Genomic DNA, 16053 nt, shown 5'->3' on the forward strand with positions numbered 1-16053 from the left:
TATTAGATTATTATATATATTATATTATAATAATATGCATAACTAATATAAAAATAGAATGGTATATTTTACATATACCATTCTATATTTAAGATATAAGCCAGCAGTTAAAATTGAAAGAAGTACAGGAAGATAATTTGATGTAAAGTGAACTGTAAGAAAAGGATATACCCTATTTCTACTCTTATTTATATGGATCATATGATGAAAGAAAGTGGAATTAAGCCTATATGGAGTATACCGATCCTTTTAAGAGTTAAGGTTTCAGAAAAGTTACCACAGGAAAAGCTGGATTGTGCTGGTTGAGAATTCATCGTAATGTTACTTTCTGATCATCTGATGTTGCCACTTCCTATCAGCAAATCAGAATTTGCTAAGCATTGGATTGTTCACTAACAGGGAACATGAGCTGGGATTAGACCTTCTGAGACAAGTTAGTTTTACTCTACTAATGACTAGTCATTACAGTAATCCTGCTCAGTATGAGAGGAACCATAGGTTCACACACTTCATACACGTGCTTGACTGAGTAATAGTTGGTGTGAAGTTTAATCTAGTCGTAATCCCACAGATGGGATTACGACTAGATGCCTATAAGTGTAAATCTTACCAATTCCTCAAGAACAGGGTTTTCACTGAACAGCTTCCTTGCACTGTAGGCAATGCTGATGACTTCATGATTTACTGTCACTGTTGTAACATGAGGATAACTGAAAGATAACTTTCAAAAAAACTCTTATATTTTTATCTTTATTTTATTCCATTATGATAAAAAATTTCCAAGTTTTTTTAATAAAATTTAAGGTTTTAAATTCCTCTTGTGAGTTTGTTTCTTCCTCCTCATCATCATCATACACTAATTACGGATGCAGACCATATTGGTCTGTTCCAGTCTCATTATTATTATTAAGAGAGACCTCCAGGAAGTCAGAGACTCATCGAATGAGGCCACATCTACGCACACCAGCTATCATACTTATTCTTGAATTTATTCACACTGCTTGCGCTCACAACATCCAATGGCAATCCATTCCAATCATGCACCACCCTCTGAGAGAAAAATCTAGCCTTCACACCCTTCATTCTCAGCTTCCAAGGATGCCCTCTTGTCTTTTCCTCACTCCATAAATTGAAAAATTCCATCAACTGAAATCCTGTATGACCCTTTCAGAAGTTCATGAGTCTCAATCATCACCCCTCTTTCTCCTGTTTGCTAGTGTCTGCAGTCTACAAATTCTCAATCTGTCTTTGTAATCAGTATTCCACAATCCTGATATCATTTTAACATTCTCCCCCATCAGAATCTCAATGGAAACCAGACCTGTGCACAATAGCCCAAGAGAACTCATCAACACCTTGTAAAAAGGCAAAATGACATCCTTATCTTTACATGTGAATGTTCGTTTCAGCATTGCAATTATCTTTTGAGTTGTATTTGCAATCTTTGCCATATGGCCCCTAAACTTCAACTTCCTATCTATTAACACTCTAAGATTCCTAGCCTCATCAGTTTCTTCTAGCCTAATCCCACCAACATAATACGATATTGGATATCTAATCATGTTGAAGTGAATGACTTTACATTTATGAGGAACAACAACTGTTCCTCATAAATGTAAAGACATTGAACTGACACACATTTTCCCATGCCCACAATTCCAGCCCTATTCAAATCATTCTGCAAAGACTGCATATCAGCAGCATTCCTGATTACCCAACCTATCTTTGCATCATCAGCAAATAACTGTATGTCGCTTGTCAAATCCTTCCCAATATCATTAATGTACAGATTGAATAACAGTGTACCAAGCACTGCTCCTTGTGGCACACCACTTTTTGAGATCTGTCAGTCAGCCATCCTTTATTCCATGCTAATATATGCACGTAAACACAAGAAAGATATTTTATTAACCAAATATTTCGGTCTGGAAATAGCAGACCATCTTCAATGGCACTACAAGAACAGTTTCAAAAAAATACAAGGTGGAATACTAACAATAGATCATTTGAAAATAGAACAAGCCACATGATGTTATTTCTATTTTTAAACGATCTATTGTTAGTATTCCACCTTGTATTTTTTTAAAACTGTTCTTGTAGTGCCACTGAAGATGGTCTGCTATTTCCAGACCGAAATATTTGGTTAATTAAATATCTTTCTTGTGTGTGCATATATTATTCAGTCTTTATGTCACAAGTATCCTTAAAACATGCTAATATTGTATAACCCAGACCCATTTTCTCCAATTTCTACAGCAGTCTTCCATGCTGTATTCTGTCAAAAGCCTTAGCAAAATCCAAAAGTATCATGGTGTATCCATTCCCCTTGTAAAGTTCAATGTTAACATTGTTATAGAATGTGAGTAAGTGGCTAAAACATGACCTTCCCTTAGTAAATCCATGTTGTTCATTGCAAAGTAGAGATTCGCTGTCAACCCATTTTTGAATACGGGCCCTAACCAATTTTTCCAAAATCTTCACCGCCACTCCTGAGATACTAATTGGTCGACAGTTGGATACATGTCTTTGCATCACCCTTGTACAATGGAATTACCATACATTCCTTCCATTCCTGTGGAATCTTCACTGTTCTGAGACTCATATTAAATATCCTGGTCAAAGGAATGGCCAGTTCAGCTGAACACTCTTTTAGCACACGTGCTGATATTCCATCAGTCCCTATTGCTGAATTCTTATTCAGTTTGTGCAACAGTTCTAATACATCGGCCTCACACACCTGCATTTCTTCATCTAGTGAAGAGGTAACAGTGAGCTTAATGTTGTCTTCCCCAGGTTGATAGCTTTTAACAAAATGGGCACTCATTAACTGAACAACCTCTTTTGCATCTGTAAACCCTCATGCCATCTGGATTTAGATGTTATTCTTTCGTATTCATTCTTTCTTTTACTCGCAGCATATCGTTAGAATTTTTGTGGGTTGTCTTTAGCACACAGAGCCAGTTTCTATTCATAATCAGATTCCTTCCACATCGTCCTTAAGAATCTCTTGCTTAATAAGATTACATATCCATTTGACTCCTACTCTATTTATTCTTCGAACTCTCAGGACACATTCTGATATCACATCATTTAGGAATTGTTTAAATGCTTCCCATTCACTGTCGATATTCTTTCTATCGCAACCAATCCCATTCCACTGAACTCCGTATACTCCTCAGTTAGTCGTAATTTCCTGCTTTGTAGTTCAGCACGTAACCTTTTTTTGAATGGAACATCATAAACTTAGTCACTTCCCAAGTGAGTACCGCATGATCACTGTCACCAACTGGAAGAGAATAGTTACATCTTTAACTGAAACGCCCTCTGACACTATAATCAAATCTAACACCCTTTGACCTTGAGTTTCATCTGTCACATGTTGCTTGAAGAAGTTGTCCTGTAACAGCTGAATAAATGCATTTTCATTCTTCTCATGAGATTCTACTGCTACCCAATCAATATTTGGATAATTAAAGTCTTCCATTATGATTACTCTTTTCGTGCTCATCTTTTGTATTTGGTGATGCATTTCTTCATCACTAGCAACCGATCCACCAGGTCTATAACAACACCCCACTATGTATTGATCTTGTTAGATTCCACCTCACACCAGATGGCTTCAAACTCAGTGCCACATGAAATACTGTTAGTAGTACTACAATCATAGGTCTCAACTCTAACTGGATTCAGGTCATCCAATATCATTAGCAGCACCCCCCCCCCTCTCCTATCCACTCTATCCTTCCTAAAAATACTGTACCCATGACACTCGATACAGTTAGTAGGTCTGATTATGATAGCCATGTCTCACTAATTCCTACTATCTGAGGTCGCAACATATTGACTAAGGCAACAAACTCTACCCCTTTGTTTCTGTTAGTCCTAGCATTCGTGTACAGAGATAACAATCTACCTGTTTGTTCTTTTGTATTGTCTTGTCTGCAGTCTGCCTGACACAGTTGGATTACTTGCAGATCTCTATTCTTCTCTAATGCCTTACACATGTAGACATTTTTGCACACATTTGATTGGTCCGAACGGGATCGACACAAACCTGAAATCGTTCTTTCCTCTTCAAAATTTCCATGACAAAACCCATTCTCATCATTAAACAGTTATATAACATTGTTCTTACACTCACATTCACACCATTCCTCCCTTTATAATTTAGTTTCCCTGACTCTCTGTGTTAGATCTCATACCAGTTATTAGTTTTTCCAGACATCTGATACCAAACACATTCAGGTGTAGGTCATTCCTCTTATACAAATCCAATCTTCCCTCAAACTCACTCCACACATCCATCCCTTCTACACAGCCTACGCATCGAATCATTTGCCATCATAGTCCTTTTTAATTCATTTTTATCATAGCGAGGTAAAATATTATTGATTTTCACTTTTTCACTCTTTACTCTCAACCTCTTCCAGCAACCCTTTCATGTCCTCTCTCATACTGAACTTATCGCCAGTTAAATCTACCTACTACAACTACGATTTCATTTACTTTTCTGTTTTTGAATTACTTGTGTTATATTTTTAATTTTCGCTCCAGGAAAACTCAATGTTATAGCATTCTCATCTATAGCATGTTTTATTATAGTCACCATACCAAATAACTTCTTTCTTTTTACTAACAACATCACTTACCTGATTTTCATTATTTCCTGACTTACCTGTTTCCTTGCTTTGTTTCTTATTTTCCTCATTATTCTTTTTCTCCCTATACTCATTTAAACATCTCTCAACTTTCTGCAATTCCTGCATTGTCTCTCTGATGATCTGCTCCAACTTCGCAATTTTGGCGGTTAATTCATTTTCATTAACCTCCTCCAATGTGGACAATAACCTTGTTCGCAGGGCTAACCTTCTTGTTCTCGCCTAAGGCTTTTTTTTTAGCATTACCTTTCTTGCCCTTTTGGCACCATTTTAAACGTATACTAAATATTAAAATATCTTAATAAAAATATATGATAAAATACGAAATCTACACTATAAGACACTAAAATCTACACTAGTATATTACAAAACACTAATTTTCTAAGGGAAAACACAATAAAAACAGAAAAAAATCAACTTTACAGGAGCACAAAATTCGTCGACCAACCACTCCATCCTTGAACCATTATCCATCTAATATTCTTTTCTGAGGTCTACCCAGCCTTTTCTTTCCAACTGTTTATTGTTTATTATTTGTTTAGGATATTGGGTGTTGGCCATTCAGTTTACATGTTCTATTCATTTTTGTTTATAATTGTTTAATCTTTCTTCTATTGATTTTGTTTTTAGTTATTTTAAAATATCTTTGTTCCTTTTTTGGTCTAATAATGTGTATTTTGCAGTTCTTCTCATAAATCTCATTTCACTTGTTTTTATCTTTTTTTTTTTTTTTTTTGCCCAAATTTAACTGCTATATAATAATGTGGGCACTGTTAATTTATTGTATATTTTCAAGTGCGTTTCTTTTTGTACTATATTTGGAATGAGTGTCCTATTTATCAGGCCTATATAATCTGTAAAAATTTTTAAGTTTTTAATTTTATGTCTTTTTCTCCTTCATATGATATTTCACATCCAAGATAACTGAAAGTATTTATCTGTTCTATTATTTTATTATTAATATCTATTTTACTTCTACTCCACAAACTTTTTTTTTTTTTTTTTAAATCCCATTGTTTTAGTTTTATGGATATTTTCATGCAAAACTGTTCTACTATAACATTTAAATTGTCTTCCTTATTTGATATTATTACCTGATCATCTGCAAATAATAGCATATTTAGTTTGTTATTCCGGGAAATTTACACCTGAATTGTTTAAGGTGTTACACTGTATTAATATAAATATTGAAAAGTGCTGGAGACAGAGGAACCCTCTTGTCTTACTCCTTGGTTTATAGATTGTTTTTCAGACATTTTTTCATTTATTTTTATTTCATTATCTTTGTATATATTCAATATTGCATATATTTATTCTTTGTAATATATCTCAAACAGTATATATCTTTTTACTTTGTCAAATGCTTTTTTTTGTAATCTATAAATAAAAGATGAGTTTCTAAATTAAATTCTCTCTTTTCTATAAGTAGTTTTAAAAAAAGCTGCAACCATTGTAGAGCGTCCTTTCCTAAATCCATTGTGATATTCTAATATTTTTATACTGTATATTTGCAATTTTTCATTTAGTATTTTACTTTATTATTTTGTAGCATGTATTCGATAAACTAACACCTCTGTAATTAGCAAGTTTTGTTTTATCCTCTTTTTAAAATATAGGTATTACTATACTTGTATTCAATTCTATTGGTATTTGTCTATATTCTATTATATACAAATGGACATCTATATGACACCTCCACCCCTGGAGGTGTCATATAATAATAAAATAATATCATTTAAAGTATTCCGTAATTTATTGATTTTTGGTGTTAGTATTATTTGTCGAAAGATCCATGAAGTAATCCGAGAATTCTTTTACACCTATTTCGCAATTTTATCTGCATTCACATGTTTTAGTATTTTATACGTATTGGATCTTATTTTGTATGTCATTTTCTAGATATCATACAAATTTTCCCCAGCTTTCTCTGTCTCTCTCCTGGTTTCTCTTTTGGCTATTGCTCATCTTTTTTTATATTCAATTTTATGTTGTTTTGTGATACTTAACCATCTTTTAAAGGCCACCTTTTTGTTTTCGATTATTGTTTTTATTTAATTGTCCCACATATGTAATTTTTTATTTTTATATTTTTTGTATGTTTCTTAAACTTTTATCTGCTGATGTAATAATTTCTTTTATATTATTCCATTCTTTCTTGATGTCTTCATTTTTTTTGTATTTTTTAATCCTCTGTTGGTATTATTACGGGTATCTCCATGGAGTCAGTAGATTCATCGCAGGAGACCCAAACTAGCAAAACAATATCTGTCATATCTCTTCTTGAATTCATTTACAGATGAAGAGCTCACAACTAAGTCAGGCAATGAATTCCACTCATTCACCACCCTCCAGGCAAAAAACCTTGTTCTGACACCCTTGTTAACCACACTCTTCTTTAATTTCCAGGGATGACCTCATGTTCTTCCATCACCATCACACAGCTGAAACATTTCCCCTGCATCAATCCTATAAAAACCTTTCAGTAATTTAAATGTCATATATCCTCTTCTCCACCTATCAACCAACCTCTGCAATCCACAAGCTCTCAATCTATCAATGTAGGGAGCGTTTTTTACATCACTTACCAACTTGGTCACTCTTCTCTGAACCCTCTCCACAGCCTCCTCATCTCTAAAGAATCCAGGTGACCAGACCTGAGCACAATAATCCAAATGTGGAAGTACCAATGCTTTATAAAGGGGAATAATAACATCTTTATCTCTAGATGTCAGTGTGGCCCTTTTCTCCCTTAGAATTAAGGGAGAAAAGGTCCGTGTGGTTTACTGTGTGTTATTTTTCAGAGGGAGATTCAACTTCCACCCACGAAATTGATGGCGCAGCTAGAAACTAAATAAATTTTTCAAATTCAGTTGAGAATAAACACCAGTAGGTCAGACAAAGAGATTGGCTCTGGCCTGAGGCGATTTCTTTGTTCTGTAAGTTTTGCACACATGAGCTTTATATTATTTGCAGCCATTAGTCAGAAGTATAGTAAAGGTTAAGATAAGTTTTAAATGGGATAACGTAGAATTTTAAAAAACAGCAGCCGACAAGGAGTTAATATAAGATAAGAGTACAGTAGGCACCCTGTATTCAAGGGGTTTGGTCTTCTACAGATACCTAAAACTGCGGATAGTAGCATAAATACCTACGACAAAGTTTAATTTATAAATTACGCACAGTAAGAGATTAACAACAATAACTAATAATAAAACAGAACAATTATAACAACATACTGTAATAAAGTTATCTGAACATGAATTGGAATCTTAGCAACCTCAGATGTGTGTGTAGCTTTCTCCACCTTTGCAACGAGTTGCCCTGGTGTTGGAGAATCTCTGAGATCAGCCGAACTGTCTATTACTAAAAGAAAGAGCCATACGGCTTTATTTCGGCGATGTAAAATTATATAAGCAAAGTGGATATTAGATCCAACATTATTTCAAAGCCAAATGTTTGTAGAGACTATAAAAGTTTCGTAAGTTGACCGCAGATATCGAACCGCAGATACAGGGGTCCTACTGTAATTAATAAGATTTGATAAAAACTAAAATAGCATATTTTTACAGTATACCACATTGGTGGAACTGTACTCCAGCAGATTGAAAAGGCCAAGGATTTGGAGTATTGGTGGATAGGGAGTTGAAGTTTAGGGGGCACATTGCAAAAGTGGCTAAATCAGCTCATCAAATCAGTTGGTTACTGAAGAATACTTTGACGAGCAGAGACAAGCAAGTTATTGTTCCTCTGTATCGAGCCTTGATAAGACCCATCTTGACTACTGTGCCCAGATCTGGGAGCCAGGGTTTCTTCTTGATGGGGAGGAGGTGGACAGGATCCAGAGACAAGTGACCAAGATGATAGCAGGTCTATGGAATGAACCTCATGAGAACAGGTTGAATCTGTGGGTTGCAGAAATTGGCTGATAGGCGGAAAAGGGGTGATATGATTGAGACATTCAAATTACTGAAGGGTTTCTATACGATTAATTCAGAGGATATTTTCAGAACAGAACTGGTGGTGGGAGGAGTAGGGGCCATCTATGGAAACTGGACAAGAGTGTAGTTAGCAAGGGTGTCAGAGCTCAGTTTTTTACCTGGAGAGTGGTGAATGAGTGGAATAAGCTGCCAGTCTGTTGTGGGTGCCACGACTGTGAATGAGTTCAAGGCAGAGTATCATAGATACTGTGTGGATGTTGAATAGTTGTTCTTGAATGATGTTTAGGGCCTCCCTTGATGAGTCTAAGGACTCCTTGGAGTTGCCGGTAATAATAATAATAAAATATGACTGAATATATCATGGATTTGAAACAACAGATATGAGACTTCAGAAAAAAAAAGGGGGAAGGGGACTGGTTTTGACCTTGAAGTCTTATCAGTGGAAGCCAGACCCAAAACGGGTCTGGGTAGTGGCCCTTCCCATAATGGATACCATTGTATATGGCTGTAAGGATATATGGATTGCATTGTGGGATACTAAGGCAATTGATGTGAAGTCATTAGCCTCTATATACAAGTAGCCCACTCGTGAAGTTACTTCACGTGCAGACTTTGTTTGCTTACACTTGGATAAAGGATGAAACCAAGAATACAATTTCTTGAATGGAAACGCTTTTGACATCTATCTCTAATAAAGTGTATTTTAGTAATAAGGTGTGACGTTTTGGCTACTTGTATATAAAAATATTATTTCTGCATTACTTCAACCTTGGTATCACTGCTGGGTCTGGTTCCCACTAATGAGACTTCAATAAAGGTCGAAAGCAGTTGGGTAGCAGCCCTTCCCATAATGCATAGCATTACACATGTTCATAAGATTATGTGCATTGTATTATGGGATACTAAGGCAAATGATGTGAAGTCATTAGCTTGTATATACGAATAACTTCACGTGCACACTTGGATAAAGGATGAAACCAAGAATATAATTTCTTGGCATCTTTAATGAATCATATAACCAAGTGAAAAATACTTTCAATATTGACAGTTTTTGTATTATGACCAAACGAATTAAAGGTAGCTCTGATAATAGATAGTTACTTGTTTAGAAGATAAATTATTGAACATATTTTATGAGCTATGTCAACTAGAGATTTGAGTACACCATATTTCTGACAAGGGTCATGTGAGTTAGATTCAATGTATTTGCCAGTATGAGTTGGTTTTCTATATACTGTGAACTGCAGACTGATATTTGGTTGATGTTTTGGATACGACCAGTGGTGAGCTATGGAAATTTTAACAAAGGGCTCACACCGTCAAGAAAAAAAAAAAAAAAGCTGTATTTCATACAAAAACGTTTATTAATACAGCTTGTGTACAAATGCCAATCAAAAAGTATGAGGGGACAATCAACCTCTAAAGGCAATCATTTTGAAACAAATATTTCATGATCTAAACATGAAATATTTGCACACAATCAACGATGTTAATTTATCTTACATAAGAAAAACATTTTTTAACTATCAAAATATGATAAGAATAAAATCTTTTATAATCACACATATGAAATAGTCCGCATTTTTTTTATAAACAAAATAAATTTCTTTTGTCTGCGATAGAAGTTTTTATGACAAACAATCTATAAGTAATAAATAAATATTATCTAAACACAGTAATACTGAAGTACATTATATTTCTCTTTTGATTTTTTATACTTCAAGTGATAATCAATGGTACCAATCAAGGGGCAATATTTATAGTCCTATTTATTTATATGCGATTACCAAAAGTGAATTCTTATTTGTAAAATGGTAGTAACAGTAACTACAATATTGAGAAAAATTTAACAAAGGGCTCGGGCGAGCCCCTTATATCTCACCACTGGATACAACCCACAGGATCTCATGGAAAAAACCACCACGCTCCACCATAGCAAATTCAAAAAAGAGAGACTATTTTTAGAGTCAGCAGCAGTTCTCAGAAATCAACCAAATCTAAATAAATATGATTGCATTAAGCTTCCTAAAATTTGGGAAACACTTATCATCAGAGATCCCACCTTACATTCCAGGTCACCTACAACCGACCTTAGAGGGTGCTCCACCTAGATAGGACTTAAGAGTCACCCACGTGGTTGGGTTTAGTATTGTGTGATATTTGTATGTTACATACAAATACCACACAATACTAAAATATTTTGGGACAAATATAGACATACAAAAATATTTTGGGAAAATTTGGAGAAAAGAGCAAAGCTAATAATAATGGCAAATATCTGTTGGATTTCTGCTCAGGACATGGAATGGTTATTACTAACACCATGTTCCAACATAAAAATGTGCACAAATTCACATGGAGAGAAGAGGCTAGGAATAAGAAAAGTCTCATTGACTATGTTATTGTTGATAGTGATGTTTTCTCCCTGGTGCAGGACACCAGAGTGTACAGAGGATTTGAAAGTGGAAGTGATCACTATTTTTTTTTAGAGTCAGCAGCAGTTCTCAGAAATCAACCAAATCTTAATAAATAATTAAGTTGAATTTCATATTGAAAAGAATAACATGTAAGAAAGTTTTAAAGCGAATAAAAGTTGAGCAGCTCTTAGATGTGAACTGTAGACTAAAATACAGAAAGATTATTGAAAAGAAAATTAAAGAGTTTGAGAACAGGAATCAAGCCTTGGAAATTCAGTGGCAAACTCTGAAGAAAACATTGATTGATTCTGCCAGAGAGGCGTGTGGTGAGGTTGTGTGCAAGGATAAGAAAATCAGAACTCCCTGGTGGACACAGGAAGTTAAAGAGGCAGTGAAGGAAAAGAAGAAAGCATATCAAAAGTTCCTGGCAAATAAGTCAGCTTTTACTCTTACAGAATACAGAGACAAATGTAAGAAAGCTAAACAGTGTGTAAAACTAGCTAAACAAAAGTCATGGGAGGACTTTGGCAAGAATATAGAAAATAAATATCAAGACGGTGGCAAAATATTCTGGAGGTTGTTGAAGAAGCTTAGGAATGGAGGAAAGAGTGCTGTAAAAGGAGATAGAGATGATAAAGGTGACATGAAAACGGTAGAAAAAGATATCCTTGAAGTATGGAGTAATTAGTTTGAAAAACTGCTAAATGAAACAAGCAATGATGACAGCACAGTGATAAAAAACACTGACCAGGCATGCAGTCAGGAATACATATCCATACTTGAAGTAGAAAAAGCCATCAAAGGCTTGAAATGTGGAAAGGCAGCAGGAGTAGATGATATTCGACCAAAAATGCTGAAGTATGGTGGTATAAAAGTCTTACAGTGGCTGCACTGCATAGTTCAGAAAGCCTGGACAGAGGGATGAATTCCCGATGATTGGAGTAAAGCTCTAATAGTACTCATACATAAAAAGGAAAATAAAACTGCATGTGAGAATTACAGAGGTATTTCCTTACTGAGTGTTCCTGGCAAGATCTATGCACGTATACTTGAGAAACGGTTGAGAAGAATTGTGGAAGAAAAGCTTGGTGAAGAACAAGCTGGATTCAGGCCAAATAGAGGCTGTCAGGATCAGATCTTCACTTTACGACAAATAGTCGAGAAAGCATGGGAATATAACAAAGATCTGTATTTAAGTTTTGTCGATTTGGAAAAGGCATATGACAAGGTGCCAAGATAGAAGCTATTCAATACGCTGCAGTTATTTGGTGTCAATGGGGCATTATATCAAGCAATACTTAGTCTTTATTTGAGTTGTAAGTCAGCAGTTAGAATTGAATGAAGTACAGGAAGATGGTTTAATGTTAAATCTGGTGTGAGACAAGGATGTACATTATCCCCTCTGTTATTCATTATCTATATGGATCACATTATGAAGGAATCTGTTATTAAACATGATATCAAAATTGGAGATGTTAATGTCGGCTCTTTGCTTTATGCTGATGATGTTATACTTCTAAATAAATCCGCTACAAGTCTGCAAGATTCTCTGACTAAATTGAATAGCTGTTGTAATACATATGGTATGAAGGTCAGCAATAAAAAGACAAAGACAATGAAAATAGGCAGAATCATCGAAAATGTCAACTGTGTTGTGAATGGAGAACCTGTGGAACAAGTAAAACATTTCAGCTACTTAAGCACGATTTTTACTGAAGATGGTAAATTAAATATAGAAATAGACAACAGCATCAGCAAAGCTGGTATGGTGGGAAGTCAATTGAATAAATTCATATAGAATAAGAGAGAAATTAGTCGGAACACTAAATTAGCTGTATACAAGACAGTGTTCAAACCAATTTTAACTTATGGATCTGAGAGCTGGGTCAGAAGTAAAACACTTGACCAAAGACTAGAGACCGCAGATATGAGAGTTCTGAGAAAGATTAGAGGCGTGAACAGATGGCATCAATGGCAATATCATATTAAAAATGAGGATATTAGGAAAGAACTTGACATTGTCAGCATCCAGGAATGTGTTAGCAGAGCTAATCTCAGGTGGTATGGTCACTTAAATAGAATGGGAGAGGAAAGATTAGCAAAACAAGTGTTCTCTGCCAGGTTGGCAGGAAAACGACCCAGAGGAAGACCAAGATATAGGTGGATTGATACGGTACAAAGTGCCTTAGACGATAGAAATATAAGATCTGATAATGTTGTAGTCTTGACAAGTAACAGACTGATTTGGAGGAAAATTGTAGATAGGAAGTTAGTAATGATGTAATTTTTTCATGTAGTACTGTCATATCCTGTACACCCCTTGAGGGTACATTACCCCTTGAGGGTAATGTAACATACTTGTATGTTACATTAGTTTTTTTTGTAATCCCTGAGGATGTCTCAGTGACTGAGACGAAATATAGGAAGTATTAAATTCTGTTCTGTTTTAATCCTTTCTGAGTGCTGTATACAATCCATTAAGCCTCCAACATGATGTCCTCACAGCACTTAAGCCTCTACACATGGATGTCCATAAACGTATGACAGTTATCTTCTACTTCTGCAGTAAATTTTATTCTTGAGTTTACTGAATTAATTTTCTCAAGAAATTCAAGAAATTCAGACAAAGAGAAGTTCAATATAGCAAAAACATCAACATATCTGTACCAAATCAACAGTTAGGGTAACAAAATGTTGAGAATATGTTGTTCAAAATGTTCCATAAAGCGATTAACTAAATTTAGGGAAATGGAAGACTCCATAGCAATTTTTTCAATCTGTTTGTATAATTTTTCTGACAATTGAAGTATTCTGAATTAATGACAAAGTCAAATAAATTTAGAATATCAGGAGGAAAATCAATATGAAGCAATTCACCTGTTTCAGTCAGAGAGGTGTTTATAAGTGAGACAACATCAAAAACTTTAGACGATCTGTGGGTTGTAAGCAGTGGTGAGCTATGGAAATTTTAACAAAGGGCTCGCATTGTCGAGAAAAAAAAACAAGGAAAAAAAAACCATATTTTACATAAAAACTTTTATTAATTGATTGGCTATCAGAAGGGAGAAGGGTAAAGATAGCACATGCGTTTATTTTATTTTCAAACTTGGGTGCATTCATTATAGAGGAGTTGAAACAATAATTCCAAATAATCTATACACTGGCGAATAGACTAATTTTTGCTAGGTTAATTTTTGTATGAGTTTTTCGCTTAATATGTTTCAAAAAAAAAAATTTTTTTTTTGAAAAAATAAAAAAGTAAACAAGAAGAAAACAAGGGGCTCACAAATTTGAGAAAAATTTAACAAAGGGCTTGCGCAAGCCCCATATAGCTCACCACTCGTACGGATAATCCTGAAATTTATAGATTTAAATTTTTTTTTTTAAATGAAAGAAATAGAGCTTCCTGTAAACACAGAGAGAAGATAAGATAGTTAATCTTAAGAGTTTATAAGTTGGACTTCCTATTAAGTTCAAATGCTGTGAAGCACACATTCACAAACTCAAGCTCATCAAAAAAGATTCCCTTAAACTTCTCAATTTTGGGAAGTTATCCCTATTAATACTTACCATTCATGTGTTTCTTAAATTGTAAAATTATGAAAATATTTTATACTATTTTATTTCTTGATATCTATTAATGCAGATGGAAGTATTCTCTGACACTCAATAGTTGATATAATATTGCACATTTGCAATTTAATTATTGTTCTCTATCTCTCTCTCTTTTTGATGGTTATTTTCCTGTAATGTATTGAAAATTGATAGGAAACAAATATTTCACAAAAACAATTTCACGTAAGTGACTTCCATCATTAATTAGTATCATAATGCTGTGTATATATTATCTAGTTTTTTTGCTATTATTTTTAAGAAGCTTGCAAATGAGTTGTCAATATCAATTTTGTTTGAATGATATGTTCAAAATACATTGCTGGTCTGGACTGGAGGTAAATTAGAAATTCTTAGTTTCTGTATGGGGTAGTAATGGGATGTAGCAGATACCCAACTGCTACTTCCCATGTCAAACCAGTCTATAAAAACTAATTAAAAGAGTTAATTTTGTTCTCAGACCAGCACAATATTAGGAACAACAGTCTACTATTGTGGATTTACAGAAGATTGACAACATGTGAACTACCTTATAAGAACTTACTTATCCGAGAAATCTAAAGCCTCACATGTTTCCTCATATTTATATTCAACAGGATAATTTTCTTGAATGGCAGGCAATATCAAGTAGAGTGATATCAATATCAACATCAGAATGGGGAACTGGACAAATGAGACTTATGGTCCCACAGAACATTCTACCAAGGAAGAAATGGAGAAATTTTTTGAGACATAAGAGAAGGCAGCTGGCACAATGAAAAAGGAAAAGTTGATCCTTGCTGGCAATCTAAACAGCAGAGTAGGAAATGATTATCATCTATAGGGAAATATTTTGGGAAAATTTGGAGAAAAGCTTAAAACTAATAATAATGTAAATGCTTGATTGATTTCTGTTCAGGATATGGATTACTTATTATTAACATCATATTCCAACATAACAATGTGTACAAATTCACATGGACAGAAGATGCAATAAATAAGAAAAATCTCATTGCCTATATTAAAGTTGATAATGATGTTATCAACTTCGTTATCAATTTGAGTCTACAGTTCACCAGTGACAGCTGCTCTGCAAGGTGGAGCAGCTATCAGAGGTGAACTGTAGACTCAAATACACAATCATCACTGAAGAAAAAATGAGTTTGAAAACAAAACCCAAACATTGGAAATGAAATGGCAAACCTTGTGATGAGGTTATCTGTTAGGACAGAAAATGAGAACTCCATGGTGGATTCAGGAAGTACAGAGGTAATCAAAGAAAAGGAGAAAGCATATGGAAAGTTTCTGGCAAGTAAGTCAACTTGTGCTCTTAGAGAATACAGAGAAAAATGTAAGAAAGCAAAGCACTGTATAAAACTAGGTAAACAAAAGTCATGAGAAGACTGGTAAGAAGATAGAAAATAAATATTAGGAAAGTGGGAAAATATT

General features: G+C 34.5%; 1 long non-coding RNA gene across 5 annotated transcripts in view; it reads right to left on the bottom strand.

The window, feature by feature from the left end:
- The window catches only part of LOC150109796 (uncharacterized), a 160139-nt gene that overhangs the window by 13644 nt on the left and 130442 nt on the right, over nucleotides 1–16053 (bottom strand). The gene's annotated exons all lie outside the window — the stretch shown is intronic.

Source organism: Typopeltis vanoorti, chromosome 1 (assembly GCF_054136105.1).
Source record: "Typopeltis vanoorti isolate ZY-2024b chromosome 1, IOZ_Tvanoo_1.0, whole genome shotgun sequence".
In the NCBI taxonomy this organism is placed as follows: domain Eukaryota; kingdom Metazoa; phylum Arthropoda; class Arachnida; order Uropygi; family Thelyphonidae; genus Typopeltis; species Typopeltis vanoorti.